Genomic DNA, 20,218 nt, shown 5'->3' with positions numbered 1-20,218 from the left:
TATTGTTCTTGTTGTATTTTTATTGTTTTTTGGTTTTTTGTGTCTCTTGGTTTTGATTGAAAATGTGCAGTCAGTTGAGATATTTTAATAATACTCACGTTCTCACGAGGTTCGTGCTTGTAAATTAAGTCATTAAATGGGTTAATGGTTTCGTTTTAAGACCAACATGTTTTAGGATCTCATTCTGGCCTATTTCGGATATTGATGTACTTTGTGTGAACCAGTACATGAAATAGTTTTAAATCAGTTAATCGTGAGAATGTTAACAAATTTTTGATATGCCATAATGCCTCTAAATGATCTACCGAACTTTTATATTTTTTTAAGATTCGGCTAAGGTAAAGAGTGTCATCGTGTTGCTCCCAAAACGTACACACAGAGCTCCATTATCAAAATAAGGCCTTAATGGCCGACAATAAATAAACTGGCCTCTTTTCCAAAAAAAAAAAAAAAAAAAAAAAAAAAACAAGTGAATACCCTCCAAGATTTGGAAAGAATTTGGAAATTAAAAAAAAAGGAATAAATAAATAAAAAAAATAATTCGTTATAAATTCTGTTAAAATCTTTAAAATATATAGGGAGTTATATATAGGGAGTTATCGTTATTTTGGGTTCTATACGAACACGATGACCAGCAATTTTCTGTCACAGGCTGTAGTGCCCATTACGAAGTCCAAATACGAAATTTTAACAATTCCGGTGACTAATGTAGCTAAAATAATCAAAATACCGAACATAGGGGGCACCGTAATATGGGGGATATACGAAGACCTACTGAGACAATTTTCTGTCACATGCTGTAGTTCTCATTGGGAACTACAATTTGAAACAAATTTGAAACAATTCCCATGAATAAAGTCGCTTAAATCGGTATACTCGGTATATCGGAAGATATCGGTATTTAGGGGCTACCTGCACAGACAATTTTCTGCCTTAGGCCTTAGTTCCAGTGAATAAAATCGCTAAAATCATCAAAATACGGAATATAGGGGGGTACAGTTATATGGGGACCTATTATGGGTAGGTTGTAGTACCCATTTCGAACTATCATAACGAAATTTGAAGCAATTCAGGTGAACAATGTCGCCTAAAACAGCCTATTTTCAATACCAATACAATACCAAAATACATTTGAGTAAAATTTTATCAACATACTTCAATTCGTTCGGAAACTGAAGTAATTGCCTCAGACGGACATACGTACGGTCATCGCTAAATCGATATAGAATTTTATGCTGATCAAGAATATGTATACTTTGTGGGTCTGAAATGTATATTTCGAGGTGATACACACTTAATATACCCACCATACTATGGTGGAGGGTATAAAAACATGTCAAAAGTATCAGATCTATTACCTATGCCTGTCTCAGTTTAATAAAATATATTTTGACTTGCGTTTTGGCTATTCAAAATGTTGACCCTTTTATGAAAGAGATACCGAAGAAGAAGACAAAAATTGTCCATTTCACATTTGACCTAACTCTGGAATAAATATTATTACGAAGTGTCAGGTTTGGACTATATCGACTACTTCCTGCTAGTAAATATTTATATGTTTAAAAATGTTGTTGTTGGAATGGACCTAAATAGAAATATTATTATGAAATGTATAATTATTCATTGTGGGGGAGATTTTGGAAGGTGTGAATCGATATGTTCAAACCTATATAAAAGCCTTAATAAAGTTTTACCTAAGAAAACGAAACTCCTTTGGAATTTTGATCTACAAATCCACAACCCAGACAGGCTTGTGGCGAAAAGTCGAAAAGTCAAAACTAAAATTTTAAATTTGTTCCAACAGTTCTTGTTAGGCCTTTTTAGTACTCAAAATGCATAATCTTATTAAATTCTTATGTATACTTATAATATCATACAGGTTAAGATGAAAAAACCGCAACCAACTTCAGACTGCTGTAATTTCTAAGCCACCCGTCCGACACTTGTTAAAATTATTCCATTGACAGCTCATTATATTTTTTACAAGCGTACAAAAGCATTTTGTCGAGAATTTTCCAAAAAAAAAAAAAATATTCGTGATGAAACTCAAGCGTGATAGAGTGATTTCTTTATATTGGCTGGAAAACAAGTGCTCGTTAGAGCACTCCAGCATTTAAATGTGAATAGATCTTTTGTGTCTCGTACCACCGCTCGTTACCTTGATACTGGTAGCGTAGCCCGACGTCAAGGAACTGGACGGAAAAAAACAACAACATCAGCAGAAATGGTTCGAAAAGTAAAGAAGCTACTTGATCGAAACCCGCATCGTAGTGGCCGAAAAATGGCTCGTGAACTAAACATATCGCAATATTCCATTCGCCAAATACTGAAAAATGAGTTCGGGGTAAAGCCATTGAAATTCAAAAAAGTGCAAGAACTTACACCGCAACTGAAAGAAAATAGACTCAAAAGAGCTAAAGAGTTGCTTCGCTTGGCCGAAAGTGGTGAACTGCCAAATTTGGTTTTCTCCGATGAGAAAACATTCGTTGTCCAGCAGTTTGTAAACAAACAAAATGATCGTGTTTACTTGCCTAAGAGGTCAGCTGAAAATGTGCGCCTTCGGTAGGCCACCAGAACTCAAGCCCCGGCCATGGTTATGGTGTGTGCCGTCATAACAGCCGATGGTCCCTCTGCGCTCGTATTAATCGACCGTGGCATCAGAATAAATGCCGAATATTATCGCGAAAATATTGTGGAGGGTGTTTTAACGCCTTGGGCACGCAAACATTTTGGCCGCAGACCTTTTACATTCCAACGGGACTCAGCATCATCGCACTCAGCACGCGCCACCCAAAAATGGTTACCGTTGGACTATTCTGTCTGGAGTATTTTGGAAGGCAAAGTTGGCACTAAAAAATACCAAAGTGTCGATCACCTCAAGCAAGCGCTTCCGGGAATGGGCCAAAATGCCACAGAGCAACATTCGGGCAGCGTGTGACGGTTTAATTGGCCATTTGAAGGCCATAATTCGTGCCATGAGTGGCCAATTCGAACAAATCTAAATTTATTTTAAAATTTGATGCTATTTCCGACCTTTTTTGCTTTCATTCAATAAAATTAAAAAAAAAAAATGTAAAAATAATGGCGTTTAAAATTTGATGCTATTTCCGACATTTTTTGCTTCCATTCAATAAAATTAAAAAAAATGTAAAAATAATGGCGTTTGACTTTGTTGCAGTTTTTTTTTATCTCACCCTGTATATATGGGAGCTATATCTAAGTTTTGACCGTTTTTTTTCAATTTCAATAGGATTCGTCCTTGGGTCAAACAAATGATTTGTGCAAAACTTCATATCGATCGGGCAATAAATGCGACCTGTACATTGTTTACAAAAATACATGGACGGACATGCATAAATCGACTCAGAATGTGATTCTATGCAGATCATCAAAAGGAACTATGGGTATATCTCGTTTCCTTTTGTCTGTTACAAACAAGTACACAAAGACAAAATACCCTGACCACCTTGTGGTTTAGGGTATAAAAAGTGATGTTGTCGGACAGATAATCCGTTTTTCGTTATTAGAAGTTTCATTTAAATACGAACTGTTTGATCAGCAAATGGTCAGATCATCTTCCCCTTTACAATACCAAATTTGAAACAATTATGTGGGTAAATGTGACTAGGATTATCAAAATACCGAATATCCGTGGGTGTCGTTATATGTGCGCTATAGGAAAACGTGGAACTAAATATTATATAGGGGAAACCGATCATTGTAGTAAAAAAACAAGTAAAAAAACATTAAGTTCGGCCGGGCCAAACTTTTAATACCCTCCACCCTAGGGTAAAAAAACATTAGAAAAAATGTGGCAAAAAACATTAAAATGCGAATATCGGGAGGTACCGTTATATAGGGGCTACACCAACACGTGTACCTATAATTACAATGTTTCGCCACACGAGCTAGGACCCATTATGACCCACAAATACCAACTTTTACACAAATCAGTGAAAAAATGTGGCATAAATCATCAAAATACCGAATATCGGGAGGTACCGTTATATGGGGACTATACCAGAACGTGGACCTATACATGCAATGTTTTGCTACACGCTCAGGGACCCGTTGTGACCTACAAATACCAATTTTCAGACAAATCCGTGAACAAATGTGGCATAAATCATCAAAATACGGAATATCGGTAGGTACCGTTATATGGGGGCTATACCAAAACGTGGACCTATACATGCAATGTTTTGCCACACGCTCAGGGACCCGTCATGACCTACAAATACCAATTTTCAGATAAATCCGTGAAAAAATGTGGCATAAATCATCAAAATACCGAATATTGGGAGGTACCGTTATATGGGGACTATACCAGAACGTGGACCGATATATCTCATTTTCAATACCAACCATCCTAGGGACAATACACACACTTGTGCCAAATTTCAAAGGTCTACGTCAAATAATGTGGGCTCTATCGTGATTTCAACAGACAGACAGACAGACGGACAGACAGACAGACAGACAGACGGACAGACAGACAGACAGACGGACATCGCTAAATCGTCTTAGAATTTTATGCTGATTAGGAATATATATACTTTATGGGGTCTACGACGAATATTTAGAGGTGTTACAAACGGAATGACAAAGTTAATATACCCTCCTACCCATGGTGGAGGGTATAATTATATTCTTGCAGTTCTGTATACACTTAAAATATGGAGATTCTAAAGAATCTTAATCTAAATATCTCCAAAAGTAAAAAGATTTTTTTTAATTTCTAAATGTTTACCATTTGTAGAGGTAAATCTCATCGGCAATATTCTTTCTTATTGGTGTAATTAATCACAATTAAGACATTTTAAACGCCAACTAGATGAACACTTGCTACTCAAACCAAATATGTCTAAATCATTTTAATTTATATGTATTCCCTGATCCACAGTTTCACATGATAAACCTGTTACCTAATAAAATGCCAACAACAATAATATGATAATAGGTTGGCTTTTCGTTAGTTTCATATCCATACAATGACCTTAAGTTGGGAATGGACTTTTGTGTTTTTTAGTATCCATCCGTAAAAAATCAACATGGCATAGAAAACATTTTACATTTTTAAAAACTCTTCATAGAATAAATGTTCTCATATGTGATATTTACAATGAATTATTTTAATTTATGCCAAAAAAAAAAAAATAATTTTTCGCCTGGCTGTGTGTCAGTCACTGGTTGTTTATTTAGGCCCCCATATGGAACGACACACAGTTATAAAACCAAATACCGAACAAAGAAAGAACCCATGAACTTTGGCATGGATCTATTTGGTAGCACATTTACACCATTCCTTCCATCCAAGAAATGTTCTTTAAAGCCCCAAATGAAAAAATTAACAACTGTGTGTGTGTTTTTAAATGTTTTACGAAGTTGGGTGACCGTTTAATAAAAAGCAAACTGTTTTAAAAAGGTGTCAGTGGATTGGTTGGTTATGCTTGGTTAATTTATAAGAAAAGTCGTTAAAAACGGAACCGGATTTAAGAAACAACCGTTTTTTCGGGTAGCATGGGATTTGATAGGGTCAATGAAGTTAGTCATGTTTTCTTTAACAATATATTTCAAGGAAATAAATGGGGTAATAAAGTTAACTATAACTCACACAACATACTTCAGTAAAAATATCACACATTCAGAATTTATGTAGCTGAGTGTAAGTGGATACTTGTTCTAGTTTATTTCTTTTTTGTTTAAATACATACATAAAAATTTCGAAAGTCTTCAAAAAACTTTTAAATTCAATTTCCAGTTGTTATCCATAGGATGACTGTAAACATTTCCACCCATATCCATCCTATAGCTTCTGGACAATATTAATATGTGAAAGTTAAATTATTATTTAAAACATATTATCATGATATCTCTTTTAGAATCAAATCAATAAATCATTATTGATGGAAATATATTTTATGACTGTAAATTAAATTAAAATTTTATTGAATTTAAATTTAAATATTATTAATAAAAAATATTATTATTTTATTGTTTGAAAATTTATCACAAAATATTATTCACGGACATATTTCATATCCATATTCAAAAGAAAAAAAACTTGTTGCATTTTGATTGACTGCGTGTACACACAGGTTGTTGTGGGGGTTGTAAATATCTCAAACTCTTGCATAATATTTGTTTCCGCTATGAAATCTGCTTCCGTTCTATGGCCGAACATATCACTTTGTTTAATACAAAAATGTAAACAAACACGGCACAGTGTTTCTCTAGAGTTTTGTTTATTTTATGATTTTTACAGGTTTTGAAGATTAATTACAAGTAAGGAAAATAATATGATACCCGTACACCACTATGCATATTTAGTACAGCTCTCGTAACAAAAAAAATGTATTTCAAGTAGATCATACCTCGTATAAACATTTGACCTTAGAGCAGTTATAGTTTGCTATAGAGTGCATGGTATCACTTGAAGAAGGATTATATTAATAAACAAACGTTGTTTTTATAAAAACAACAATAAAGGGATAAAGCCTGACTATTTTGCAACAACAAAATACTACGGTATCCCGAACAAACAAGCAAGTGGAGAAAGATGTAAATGTTTATAAGTGCGGTTGTAAGATTTAGAAGACTTTCCAAAAGAATTTTAGTTTTATTTAATTCTTTGGTTCCTCTTCTATTGAGCTTACGATCTCGTCACTTGGGTAAAAAAATGTTTTTTGTCATAGAAGTTATTTTTAAAATAACTTCTGGGGAGAATATCCCAGACAAAAAACAAGGGAACTGATGAGGATTGGTGGCCCTTTCCGAAACCTAGGTATTCCCTGCCTTACCCCCTGGTAAACATTACCATCGTTCTCCATTAATAAACAAACGTTGTTTTTATAAAAACAACAATAAAGGGATAAAGCCTGACTATTTTGCAACAACAACAAAAATATATATCGGAGCCGAGTTGCACAAAATGGAAACGTACGTCCCGAAATTCACTCCATTTGGGCTGATATTAGCACAATAAACTTGAAATCGGATTAAGGATATGTATGTGAGTGACTTAAACACCAAATGGGACGAAATATATACATGGGAGCTATAACTATATCTGACTAGTTTTCTACAAATTTGATGTACTTGCTTCTATACTGAATTCGGTTGGATGTACCAAAATTCAGGACTTTTTGACAGATATTGGCCTTTTGGAGCACAATTAACCCGAAATCGGTTGAGGATATATATGGGACCTATATCCGAATCTGAACCGATCTTGATAACATTTAGCAGAGGGATACCCCGAGCTCTATAAGATATCTGGTACCAAATATGGAGTGCATATTACGAATTTTGGCGACTTAAACACCAAATCGTATGAAACATATATATGGGAGCTATAGCTATATCTGGACCGATTTTTTCCGAATTCGATGTAATTGCTTCTAGACTGAATTCGGTTGGATGTACCAAAATTCAGGATTTTTTGACTGATATTGGCCATTAGGTGCACAATTAACCCAACATCGGGTGAGGATATATATGGGAGCTATAGCTATATCTGAACAGATTTACACCAAATTTGAAGTACTGGTACTATGAATTCAGTCTAAAATGCCAAAATTCGTAGGTCATTTGGATTTATATTGGCCATTTGGTGCACAATTAACATGAAATCGGTTGAAGATATATGGGATCTATATCTAAATCTGATCCGATTATCACCAATTTCAATAGGGTTCGTCCTTGGGCCAAAAAAATATTGTTTGGAAAATTTCATCTCAATCGGATAATAAATGCGACCTGCATTTTGTTCACAAGAATACATGTACGGACGGACGGACTTATGACATGCATAAGTCGACTCTGAAAGTGATTCGATGAAGATCCTCAAAAGTAACTACGTGTCTATCTCGCTTCCTTTTTATGTTAAAAACAAATGCACAAAGACATAATATCCCTACCACTATGTGGTGTAGGGTATAACTACCAAAAAATAATGGGAAAGCCGAAAAATTATGGAAGTAGAGCTAAAATCGGCAACCATAAAACAGCGGGATGTTCCGCTCATTTTTACATTTTTCAAAACATTTGAGTTTAGGATATAGTAATAATAAAAAATCCAAGTCAATTTTTACAAGGAAGCCTCCCTGTATATAATATATTGGAAAGCCCCCCTAAGTGGATTTCGTATACAGTCCTGCAAAAATGTTGCCTTTGGTTTCTGACCGGTGGAATTTGCCATAAATTTACGCCCTCTGTAGTGTTAATAGGTATTTTCGCAAAAAAATGTGGTTTATTTTACCCGTTAAATATTACCCGAAAATGCTAGGATTCGGTCCTGTTCTAAACTTTAACAAGTTTTAGGTCCATTCGAACTAAATATTTTGCGATCATCTCCAAAAACAATAGGCTTCTGTTCTGACCCTAGTCCTACCTCCATGAGAACACATAACTAGATCGACTTACCTCGGCAATAGTAGAAAGATCCATACATAACATCATATGTTCAGTGCCAATATTTCGAGGTGTTACAAACTTTTTAACCCCTCCCCCCATACTGTTGTAGGGTATAATTATGAGTCTCTGAACAAAAGAATCCTATATCCGGTATACAGCTGATTTGTTCTGATTGGAAACAAAAATTTCCTCACAACGTCAATGAAGATTGACTTCCAATATTAACATTATCTCCATCAAATTTCACTATAAGCCACCAAAGACACAAAATATCTATTTCCATGGCATATCAAAAATTCCGTCACATATTCCAAACTTTATTAAATTGTGCATCAAAACACGAATTCGGCTGAAAAAGGGATATATGAACTGATCTGAACAATTTGAATATAATTTGACAAAATTATTTGTAGGCCAAATTCATTCACACATTCCAAATTTAATTGAAATTGGAAATACATAGCGTGTTCGAACGAAAGTATATATGATAGCTATATCCAACTATGAACTCCAGTTCCAAGTGGAACTTCAAAAACTTATATAGCCTATGTTACTTTTAGGCAATGATGAAATAAATTTGGAAATTTTCAAGAAAATCTGTTTAGCGGGTTTTGAGTCCATAAATTACAAACAATCAAACGGACAAACATTTTCCTCTCTTATAGATATACTGGGTGAGATGAAGAAACTGCAACCAACTTCAGACTGCTGTCATTTCTAGGCCACTCGTCCGACAGCTGTTAAAATTATTCTAGTGAAAGCTCATTATATTGTTTACAAGCGTACAAAAGAATTTTGGTGGGAATTTTCCAGAAAAAAAAAGTTATTCGTGATGGAATTCAAGCGTGATTTCTTTATATTTGGCTGGAAAACCACAAGTGGCTATCGTTAGAGCAGCATTTAAATGTGTCTCGTGCTATCGCTCGTTACCGTGATTTTGGTAGCGTAGCCCGACGTCAAGGAAGTGGACAGAAGAAAACAGCGTATTAATCGACCGTGGCATCAGAATAAATGAAATGAAATGAATATTATCGCGAAAATATTCTGGAAGGTGTATTAAAGCCTTGGGCACACCAACATTTTGGCCGCATACCTTCGATATTCCATCAGCACCATCGCAATCAGCAACGCACAATGGCCACCAAAATCTCCGAATACCAATCCGTTGGACTATTGTGTCTGGAGTTTTTTGGAAGGCAAGGTTGGCCATAAAAATACCAAAGTGTCGATCACCTCAAACAAGCTCATTGGGCGTTTCAAGTTTAAATTCGTGTCAAAGGTGACCAATCCGACATTTTTTGCTTTTATTCAATAAAATTAAAAAAAAAAAATGTAAAAATTATGGCGTTGACTTTGACGGTTTCATTGGGCGTTTGAAGTTTGAATTCGTGCTAAAGGTGACCAGTTCGAACAAATCTAAACTTATTCTAAAATTTGATGCTATTTCCGACATTTTTTGTTTTCATTCAATAAAATTTAAAAAAAAAAATGTAAAAAATATGGCGTTGGAGTTTGTTGCAGTTTTTTTTTTATCTCACACATTATGAACTAAAAATAGTGAATTTTAGACTATTCCGATGGAAATTTAGACTAACATCAAAAGTACAATTACGTGGCTATACAATGATATTGGTGGATATATTCTTCATTCAGTTATAACCTAAAGGTTAACAGTTCCCCCTCGGAAAATTTGTTTGACCTTTTTTAATGGTTTACTTACTATCATTTAATATCTGTTTCCCACAATTACTTATCTATGAAGTGTATATTTTGTTATCATATTTGTCAAACCACTGTGCAAGTATGCCGGTATTTAAGAGTTTTTCGCTCTTTCGACAATTTATTTGGTAAACATAAACAAAATCAAATAACAATTGAACTTGGCTTAAATTTTTGTCATACAACAACTAACTGAGTCAAAAACTGCACTCGTGATGAGCTTTTAAAGCCGGCACACACAATTGTTGGGGTGGGGAACGGAACATGCATGTTTAGCACGGTTACACTTGGTTGGCTTTGGTAACTAAAAAACGGCCGGAAGAAGGTACGGCGACGGTGGGGGTATACAAAGTTTTAATGTCTAGTCTTTCGTCGGTTGGCACGTTTCAATTCCATTGCATTCGTTCATTCATTACTTGTTCATAATGATTTTCAGTTGTTTGGATCGTTTGTGAGGCATGTTCCAACCGTCATCATTATGATCATTGCCCTCATCATTATCACGAAGTACATTACTTTGAATGAGCCACTCTCATGTAAAGCTATGTATGTTTGTTTGCCCCGAAATGTGTGGTGTACTTAAAAGCTACAACATACACCATTCATTCTTCTTCTTCGTTGTTCGTTGGCAGCAGTGGTTAATACCACACATAGCAATGGTAAGTTTTGGGCTAACTACGGGCTGGGCTTAAACCTCAAATGCAAAATATTCAAAATTCAGTCGTTACAACGTCGTGGAACTTTACGGTTGAATTTATCGGTTACCAACTGGAAGTGGAAATAATTAATTAATTTTTTTTAATTAAAAGTGGATTATAGATAAGATGTGAATGTTGAAGAGAAAACATAAAAATATTTGTTAAATAAATAAAAAATGGATTATAATTTATGTAATGTGATTAAATACTAAAATACTCGTCAATTGTGCAACATATGAATAATATAATAAAATGTCAAGTAAAAATAATTAAAAAAAAAAATTAATTAAGAATAAATTAACAGAGAGAAATAAAAATTTCCCACAAATAAATATTTTTGTTGGATGAGAAAAATACTTTATTTTTTGTTCTTTTGAATTACCTCAAGGATTACTAAGAATACTTGTGGAATAGCCGATTATATTGATGAGTGGTATGTTTATATTACTTCCCAAACCTCACATTAAGATTTTTTTCTATTTACGTCTATTATCTATTTCTATGCGTCGTTTAAAATCTATCAAACCAACACAACTCCACTACCTAATATCCGACGTACGTTTTCGATAATACCTATTATCCTAATACCTAATATCCGACGCACGTCTCCACATGATTTTAATACATGTATATAATAAACCTTAAATATGGAAGAATGTTTTTACTTTTTTTAAATTTTATGTGAATATGGACATATTTTACAATAGTGGGGAAGGTGAGTACTTTTGTACGGAAGTAAGAAGGCATCTTTAGGCATCATTTTTGTATTTAGGTACATGCTTAGTCTATTTAACTGTCTGATTCCATAAGTCCCGAAAGAGGTATAATCAATAAGTCATAATAAAATTCCCAGGGAAAAAATGTTATTACCAAATAATGGGTTTAATAAGTACATGTTTGCACCAGTAACTAGTTACAAACTAGCATCCCAACCCATTTTTATACCCTCCACCATACGTAATATGGAGGGTATATTGAGTTCGTCATTCCGTTTGTAACTCAACTAAATAATAATTTTAGACCTAACAAAGTATGTACAGGGTGAGATAAAAAACTGTAACAAAATTGACTGAAAGCAAAAAATGTCGGAAATAGCATCAGATTTTAAAATAAGTTTAGATTTCTGGACTTCAAACGATCAAACGACGATCCGTCACACGCTGTCCGTATCTTGCTCTGCGGTATTTTGGCCCATTCCTGGCGAAGCGCTTGCTTGGTGTGATCGACTCTTTGGTATTTTTTAGTGTCAAACATGCTTTCCAAAATACTCCAGACACAATAGTCTAAAGGAATGGTATACGGAGATTTTGGAGGCCATTGTTCGCTGGAAATGGAGTTAGGAAACTCATTTTGTAACCATTCTTGGCTGCGCGATGGTGCTGAGTCCTGTTGGAATATCCAAAGTCTGCGGCCAAAATGTTTGCATTTCCAAGGCTTTAATACACCCTCCACAATATTTTCGCGATAAAATTCGGCATTTATTCTGATGCCACGGTCGATTAATACGAGCGGAGAGCGACCATCGGCTGTTAAGGCGGCTCACACCATCACCATGGCTGGCGCTTGATTTCTGGTGGCCAACCGAAGGTGCACATTTTCAGCTGACCTCTTGGCAAGTAAACACGATCATTTTGTTTGTTTACAAACTGCTGGACAACAAATGTTTTCTCATCGGAGAAAACCAAATTCGGCAGTTCACCACTTTCGGCCAAGCGAAGCAACCCCTTAGCTCTATTGAGTCCATTTTCTTTCTGTTGCGGAATTTCAATTGCTTTACCCCGAGCTCATTTTTCAATATTTGCCGAATGGAATATTGCGATATGTTCAGCTCAGCCATTCAGTCATTTTCCGGCCACTGCGACACAGGTTTCGATCAAGTCGCTTTATTTACTTTTCAAAACATTTCTGCTGATGTTGCTGTTTTCTTCCGTCCACTTCCTTGACGTCGGGTTACGCTGCCAGTATCACAGTAACAAGCGATGGTACGAGACACAAAAGATTTATTCACATTTAAATGCTGTAGTGCTCTAACGATAGTCACTTGTGGTTTTCCAGTCAAATATAAAGAAATCACACTATCACGCTTGAATTCCATCGCGAATAACTTTTTTTTCTGGAAAATTCTCACAAAGATGCTTTTGTTCTCTTGTAAACAATATAATGAGCCATCACTGGAATAATTTGAACAGCTGTCGGACGAGTGGTTTAGAATTGACAGCAGTCTGAAGTTGGTTGCAGTTTTTTTCATCTCACCCTGTATATTGGAAAACACATTTTAGTCCTTTATTTGAAATAATGCCATAGTGTCCTGCAAGAATTTTACCTCTAGTTTTTTTTTTTTTTTACCGGGATATAATCCTTATATTTACCCTCTATATATAAAAGTCGGGGTCCATTTCACGCGTTATCTTGGATATAAGCATCAATGTAAGGGGCAGAAGTGAGATTTTCGTGCAATTGTGAGTTCGCCAGGATTAAAATTATTCTCGGTTTAGTGGACATTTTTGTATTTTTTACATAAAATTTATTTTATCCGCTGAATATGGTTGGTTTCTGATCAGTCTACAATTGCGTCCTGTAGAACAACTGCAAAATCAGGAAATTTTTCTGTTTTTAGTCCATTCCAATTCCTAAATATTATGCGATCATCAATTTTAACAATTTATGTTTTATAAATTAATATGTTTCTCTATTTCTTGTATTTTGTTAATCCAAGTTTCCAAAATATGTAAAGTTCTCTATATAACCAATAAACTATTTGTATGGTTACTTTCCAAAACAAAAAACAAAATGTTAAATTAAAAATCGTGATCTTTTCAAGAACTATGTACATCCACTAAATAACTTTCTTTCACCTCTTGTGTGTATCTTCTTAAAAATTCAACAACAAAAACACAAGAAATTTTATCATTGTCGAGTTTAGAAAAAAAGACTGAAATAATTATGGTACGTGTTATTCGTGTGGCACGTTCCAAATCATTTAAGTGTTGTAGCTGATGTCGTTAAGACAAACGGGGCGGACGAAACAGAGTAGAAGAATTCAACTAAAGAATAAGACAAAAACGAATGTAATAATTCAAAAGACATCGTCTCTCATCTGCTTGGCTTTTTTTGACTGCTGGCGTTGTAAAAGTTTAACTATCCATTCACCCACACGCCAACCAAACAACCCAACATTGATGCCGCCAGGTAAAGAGTTCATTTGCTGTAGTTACGGTTAGTTAATTTTACCAGAACATCCATTCAGCAACAACAACGAGTAGTATTTCCCTACCATTCAGCCATTCTTAACAACATCAACGTTTCTCGTTTTCTTTCCTTCCGCAGGGGTTCTTGACTCTGTGTCCGACGGAAATACACAGACAGTCGCATCTTACCATCGTCTAACGAGTGTTAAAGTGCGTCCCAGCTAATGAAATACCAAACATTTTATATGCGCGTATGTTTTAAAGAAGTGCGCCAGCGAAACGTCTGTTTGGTTTCTTATTCGAAGAAATTTGAATATTCAAATCTCCGGGGTTGAGGAAGACTTTCAATACAGTATGAAGAATGCAAAACCACCCCATTGGATATTTTAAAGAGGAATTAAAACGACAATGTACATTCTTACTTACGTACGTGATCTTGGGGTTGATCATCCCTTTGTGGAGTTAGTTTATCATCCAAAGAATATGTCATATGCCTTTTTTTGCATGCATAAAGTTGCACATAAAACTTGAACCACATCCTTATAAATGTTGTTTAGGTCGCATTTGTGTCTTAGGGTGGAAGGGTAGCAATTTGAAAAATTCATCCGACCTGATAGCCATTAACGATGAATCAAACAGCTATGCCCGAATATCTGTGCAGTGAGCTCCCGATATACAGATTCATACAAAGCAATTCCTCTTTGACAAAGGAGTTTCAGAGGACAGAGAATAAAACACGTTAAAAAGCGGAACGAATTTGGAAATTTAAAAAAAAAAATCCGTTAAAAATTCTGTTAAAATAAATTCCGAATATAGCCGTAATATTTCGGTCTATACGACGTGGACCTACATAGACTTTGTTTGTCATAAGCCATTACCATATTCAAATTCGAAACATTGAATAAACAGTGAATAATGTAGCTAAGATCATCAAAAACCGTATGTAAGTAGATACCGTTATATCGCAGTTATACGAAGAGCTGGACCTGCATATACAATTTTCTGTCACAGACTGTAGTTCCCATTACGAACTCTAAATACGTAATTTGAAACTACTCCGTTGAATAATGTCGCTAAAATCATCAAAATACCGAATATTTGGAGGTACCGTTATATGGGGGCTATATGAAGTCATAGACCTGCACAGACAATTTTCTGTCATAGGCTGTAGTATCCATTTCGAACTTCAAATACTAAATTTGAAACAATTCCGGTAAATAATGTCGCTAAAATTATCAAAATACCGAATATCGGGAGGTACCGTTATGTGGGGGCTATATGAAAACGTGGACCTACAAAGTCCATTTTCAATACTGCAGACACAATATACATCTGCGTAAAATTGTATCAATCTACTTCACTTCGTTCGGAAGCTAGAGTGATTTCCACAGACGGACAGACGGACATCGCTAAATCGACATAGAATTTTATGCTGATCAAGAAGACATATGTTTTGTATATTTCGAGGTGTTACAAACGGAATGACAAACTTAATATACCCTCCATATTTTGGTGAAGGGTACAAAATCATCCCGGCTCTTAGCAATTAGCAGCTACATCCGAATATCCACACAATGAGCTGCGGATATATAGATGCATACAAATCATTTCCCCTTTGATAAGAGAATTTCAGCGGACTCAGTGGTAAATTAGATAGGATAGGAGAATTCATGTATAGGAGTAATATTTTGGTCGAGGCGGTACACGAAACTAAGCTCAAGGAATATTGCAAACTTTAAGCTGTGATTCCTCTTTTTATACTAGAGCCTTATAGCTACAAAGGGTATTTATCATTTGATGCGAAATCAATTTCAGAGTGTTTGGAGTCAACCTATCGATTACCGATTTTGTCAAAATTTGTCACATTGCAATAGTTTAACAAAGCTTAGATCGAGTTCGATGATGTACACATATCCTGTTCCCTTCCTCCTGGTATCTCCCACACTAAAGTCAGTCCACTCATTTTGGCACCTCTTCCAAAAAAGGTCAAAATTTTGAATAACAATAAGTCTCATTATACGTTAAATCCGTGTTCGATTTACTTCAAACTCCGCACATCCAAACAAATCCGTCAACACTAAATCTGGTTTAAAGATGTTCTATGTTTTCAGTCATCAAAAATCACATACTTTGTACAAATTATAATGTTCGTATCAAACTTAGGTTAGATGGGAAAAAGGGGAATATCGGTTCAATCCTTCTGGTACCCCCAAAAAATAGTTATTGTTTTGAAAAATCAAATCAGTCAGAACATGCGAAGTAATACCTGATGTTCTCGAAATCTGGGTATCAAGATAATAAAAACATCGTGGTAAATTTTCAGGCTTTTAAGTTTTTTTTTTTATATTATTCAAGTTTTTATACCCCCCACCATAGTATGGAGGGTATATTAAGTTTGTCATTCTGTTTGTAACACATCGAAATATACATTTTAGACCCCACAAAGTATATATATTCAGCATAAAATTCTATGTCGACTTGGCGATGTGAAGAAGGCCGAACGAAATGAAGTAGGTTGCTAAAATTTTACTCATATGTATATTATGTCTGGAGGACTTTTGGTATTGAAAATGGTAATGGATACTACAGCCATCTGTGCAGGTCCACGTCTTCATATAGCCCCCATATAACAGCACCTCCCGATATTCGGTATTTTGATGATTTTCGCTACATTATTCACTGATTTTTTTCTAGTTTCGCATTTGAATATTGTAATGGCTTATGACAAAACCTGCCTATACAGGTCCACGTTGTCATATAGACACTAATATAACTATATAACACTAATATACGGTATTTTTAGATTTTAACAGAATTTTTAACTGATTTTATTTTTTTTTTAAATTGCCAAATTCGTTCCAAATGGTACTTTTCGTACTCTTAGCACGAACTTCCAAAAACCCAGCTTTATCAAACGTCTACGCACCAAGACTGACTCTCAACGTGCTTGCTTCAGCCGTTTCGCCTGGGCGTTAATTTTGAAAACCCCTTTAGTTTATCTATCCATGAGATAAAAAACTGCAACAAAGTCAAACGCCATAATTTTAAATTTTTTTTTTTAATTTTATTGAATGAAAGCAAAAAAAAAAAAAAAAATGACGGAAACAGCATCAAATTTTAGAAATAGTTTAGATTTGTTCGAATTGGTCACCTTTGGAATTATGGCCTTCAAATGGCCAATGAAACCGTCACACGCTGCCCGAATGTTGCTCTGCGGTATTTTGGTCCATTCCCGGCGAAGCGCTTGCTTAAGGTGATCGACACTTTGGTATTTCTTAGCGCCAACCTTGCTTTTCAAAATACTCCAGACACAACAGTCCAACGGATTGGTATCCGGAGATTTTGGTGGCCATTGTGCGCTGGAAATGAAGCGAGGAACCTAATTCCGTAACCATTCTTGGGTGGCGCGTGCTGAGTGCGATGATTCTGAGTCCTGTTGGAATGTTCAAGGTCTGCGGACAAAATGTTTGCGTGTCCAAGGCTTTAATACACCCTCCACAATATTAACGCTATAAAATTCGGCATTTACTCTGATGCCACGGTCGATTAATACGAGCGGAGTGCGACCATCAGCTGTTATGGCGGCCAACACCCGGCCGGCGCTTGAGTTCTGGTGGTTAACTAAAGGTGCACATTTTCAGCTGACCTCTTTTGCAAGTAAACACGATCATTTTATTTGTTTACAAACAGCTGGACAACGAATGTTTTCTCACCGGAGAAAACCAAATTCGGCAGTTCACAACTTTCGCCCAAGCAAGGCAACTCTATAGCTATTTCTAGTCTATTTTTGGAAATTTTTTGGAATGTCAATGGTTTTACCCCGAGCTCATTTTTCAATATTTGCCGAATGGAATATTGCGATATGTTCAGTTCACGAGCCATTTTTCAATTCTTTAATTTTCGAACCATTTCTGCTCATGTTGCTATTTTCTTCTGTTTCAGCAGTCTGAAGTGGGTTGCAGTTTTTTCATCTCACCCTGCTTTCCGTAGAGGGTCAACAATTTGAATAATAACAAGTTATAAAGCAGTAAGTTCGGCCGGGCCGAACTTTGAATAGCCTCCACCATTTTCAAAAAATAAAATTCTTAAAAAAATCTGTTAAAATTTTAAAAATACCAAATAAAATCATCAAACTACCGAATATAGGGAGGTACCGTTATATGGGGGTTACACGAAGACGTGAATATGTACAGACAATTTACTGTCTTTGGGTGTTGTATCCTATTCGAACTTCTAATACGAAATTTGAAACAATTCCGATTAATAATGTCGCTAAAATCATCAAAATACCGAATATCGGGAGGTACCGTTATATGGGGGCTATACGAAGACGTGGCCTTGCACAGACAATTTTCTGTCTTAGGGTGCAGTATCCATTTCGAACTTCAAATACCAAATTTGAAACAATTCCACTGAATAATGATACTAAAATCATCAAAATACCGAATATCGAGAGGTATCGTTATATGGGGGCTATATGAAGACGTGGACTTGCACGGACAATTTTCTGTGTTATGGTGCAGTATCCATTTCGAACTTCAAATACCAAATTTCAAACAATTCCGATGAATAATGTCGCTAAAATCATCAGGTCCATCTGTGCAGGTCCACGTCTTCATCTGTGCAGGTCCACGTCTTCATATAGCCCCCATATAACAGCACCTCCCGATATTCGGTATTTTGATGATTTTCGCTACATTATTCACTGATTTTTTTCTAGTTTCGCATTTGAATATTGTAATGGCTTATGACAAAACCTGCCTATACAGGTCCACGTTGTCATATAGACACTAATATAACTATATAACACTAATATACGGTATTTTTAGATTTTAACAGAATTTTTAACTGATTTTATTTTTTTTTTAAATTGCCAAATTCGTTCCAAATGGTGGAGGGTATTCAAAGTTCTGCCCGGCCGAACTTACAGCTTTTTTACTTGTTCTCTCTCTCTCTCATACCAAATGTCCAGTTTTTAGCTCTTTCCGTTCACATAATACCAAATGGTACCATATTAGAACCTAAAGTACGGATTTCTAAAAACTGTTTGTCCAATAAAAAGTATTCACTTCTCAGTACTTTTCGTACTCTTAGCACGAACTTCCAAAAACCCAGCTTTATCAAACGTCTACGCACCAAGACTGACTCTCAACGTGCTTGCTTCAGCCGTTTCGCCTGGGCGTTAATTTTGAAAACCCCTTTAGTTTATCTATCCATGAGATAAAAAACTGCAACAAAGTCAAACGCCATAATTTTAAATTTTTTTTTTTTAATTTTATTGAATGAAAGCAAAAAAAAAAAAAAAAATGACGGAAACAGCATCAAATTTTAGAAATAGTTTAGATTTGTTCGAATTGGTCACCTTTGGAATTATGGCCTTCAAATGGCCAATGAAACCGTCACACGCTGCCCGAATGTTGCTCTGCGGTATTTTGGTCCATTCCCGGCGAAGCGCTTGCTTAAGGTGATCGACACTTTGGTATTTCTTAGCGCCAACCTTGCTTTTCAAAATACTCCAGACACAACAGTCCAACGGATTGGTATCCGGAGATTTTGGTGGCCATTGTGCGCTGGAAATGAAGCGAGGAACCTAATTCCGTAACCATTCTTGGGTGGCGCGTGCTGAGTGCGATGATTCTGAGTCCTGTTGGAATGTTCAAGGTCTGCGGACAAAATGTTTGCGTGTCCAAGGCTTTAATACACCCTCCACAATATTAACGCTATAAAATTCGGCATTTACTCTGATGCCACGGTCGATTAATACGAGCGGAGTGCGACCATCAGCTGTTATGGCGGCCAACACCCGGCCGGCGCTTGAGTTCTGGTGGTTAACTAAAGGTGCACATTTTCAGCTGACCTCTTTTGCAAGTAAACACGATCATTTTATTTGTTTACAAACAGCTGGACAACGAATGTTTTCTCACCGGAGAAAACCAAATTCGGCAGTTCACAACTTTCGCCCAAGCAAGGCAACTCTATAGCTATTTCTAGTCTATTTTTGGAAATTTTTTGGAATGTCAATGGTTTTACCCCGAGCTCATTTTTCAATATTTGCCGAATGGAATATTGCGATATGTTCAGTTCACGAGCCATTTTTCAATTCTTTAATTTTCGAACCATTTCTGCTCATGTTGCTATTTTCTTCTGTTTCAGCAGTCTGAAGTGGGTTGCAGTTTTTTCATCTCACCCTGCTTTCCG

General features: G+C 35.7%; 1 protein-coding gene across 1 annotated transcript in view; it reads left to right on the top strand.

The window, feature by feature from the left end:
- The first annotated feature begins 11,137 nt into the window (after positions 1-11,137).
- LOC101898591 (cadherin-23) overlaps positions 11,138-20,218 on the top strand; it is a 41,921-nt gene continuing 32,840 nt past the window's right edge. Inside the window, exon 1 of the mRNA XM_011291906.3 lies at positions 11,138-11,265. The gene's annotated coding sequence lies outside the window, so the exon portion shown is untranslated. The remainder of the gene's footprint in view (positions 11,266-20,218) is intronic.

Source organism: Musca domestica, unplaced genomic scaffold (genome assembly GCF_030504385.1).
Source record: "Musca domestica strain aabys unplaced genomic scaffold, Musca_domestica.polishedcontigs.V.1.1 42, whole genome shotgun sequence".
Classification (NCBI taxonomy): domain Eukaryota; kingdom Metazoa; phylum Arthropoda; class Insecta; order Diptera; family Muscidae; genus Musca; species Musca domestica.
This window is presented reverse-complemented; position numbering and strand designations above follow the sequence as displayed.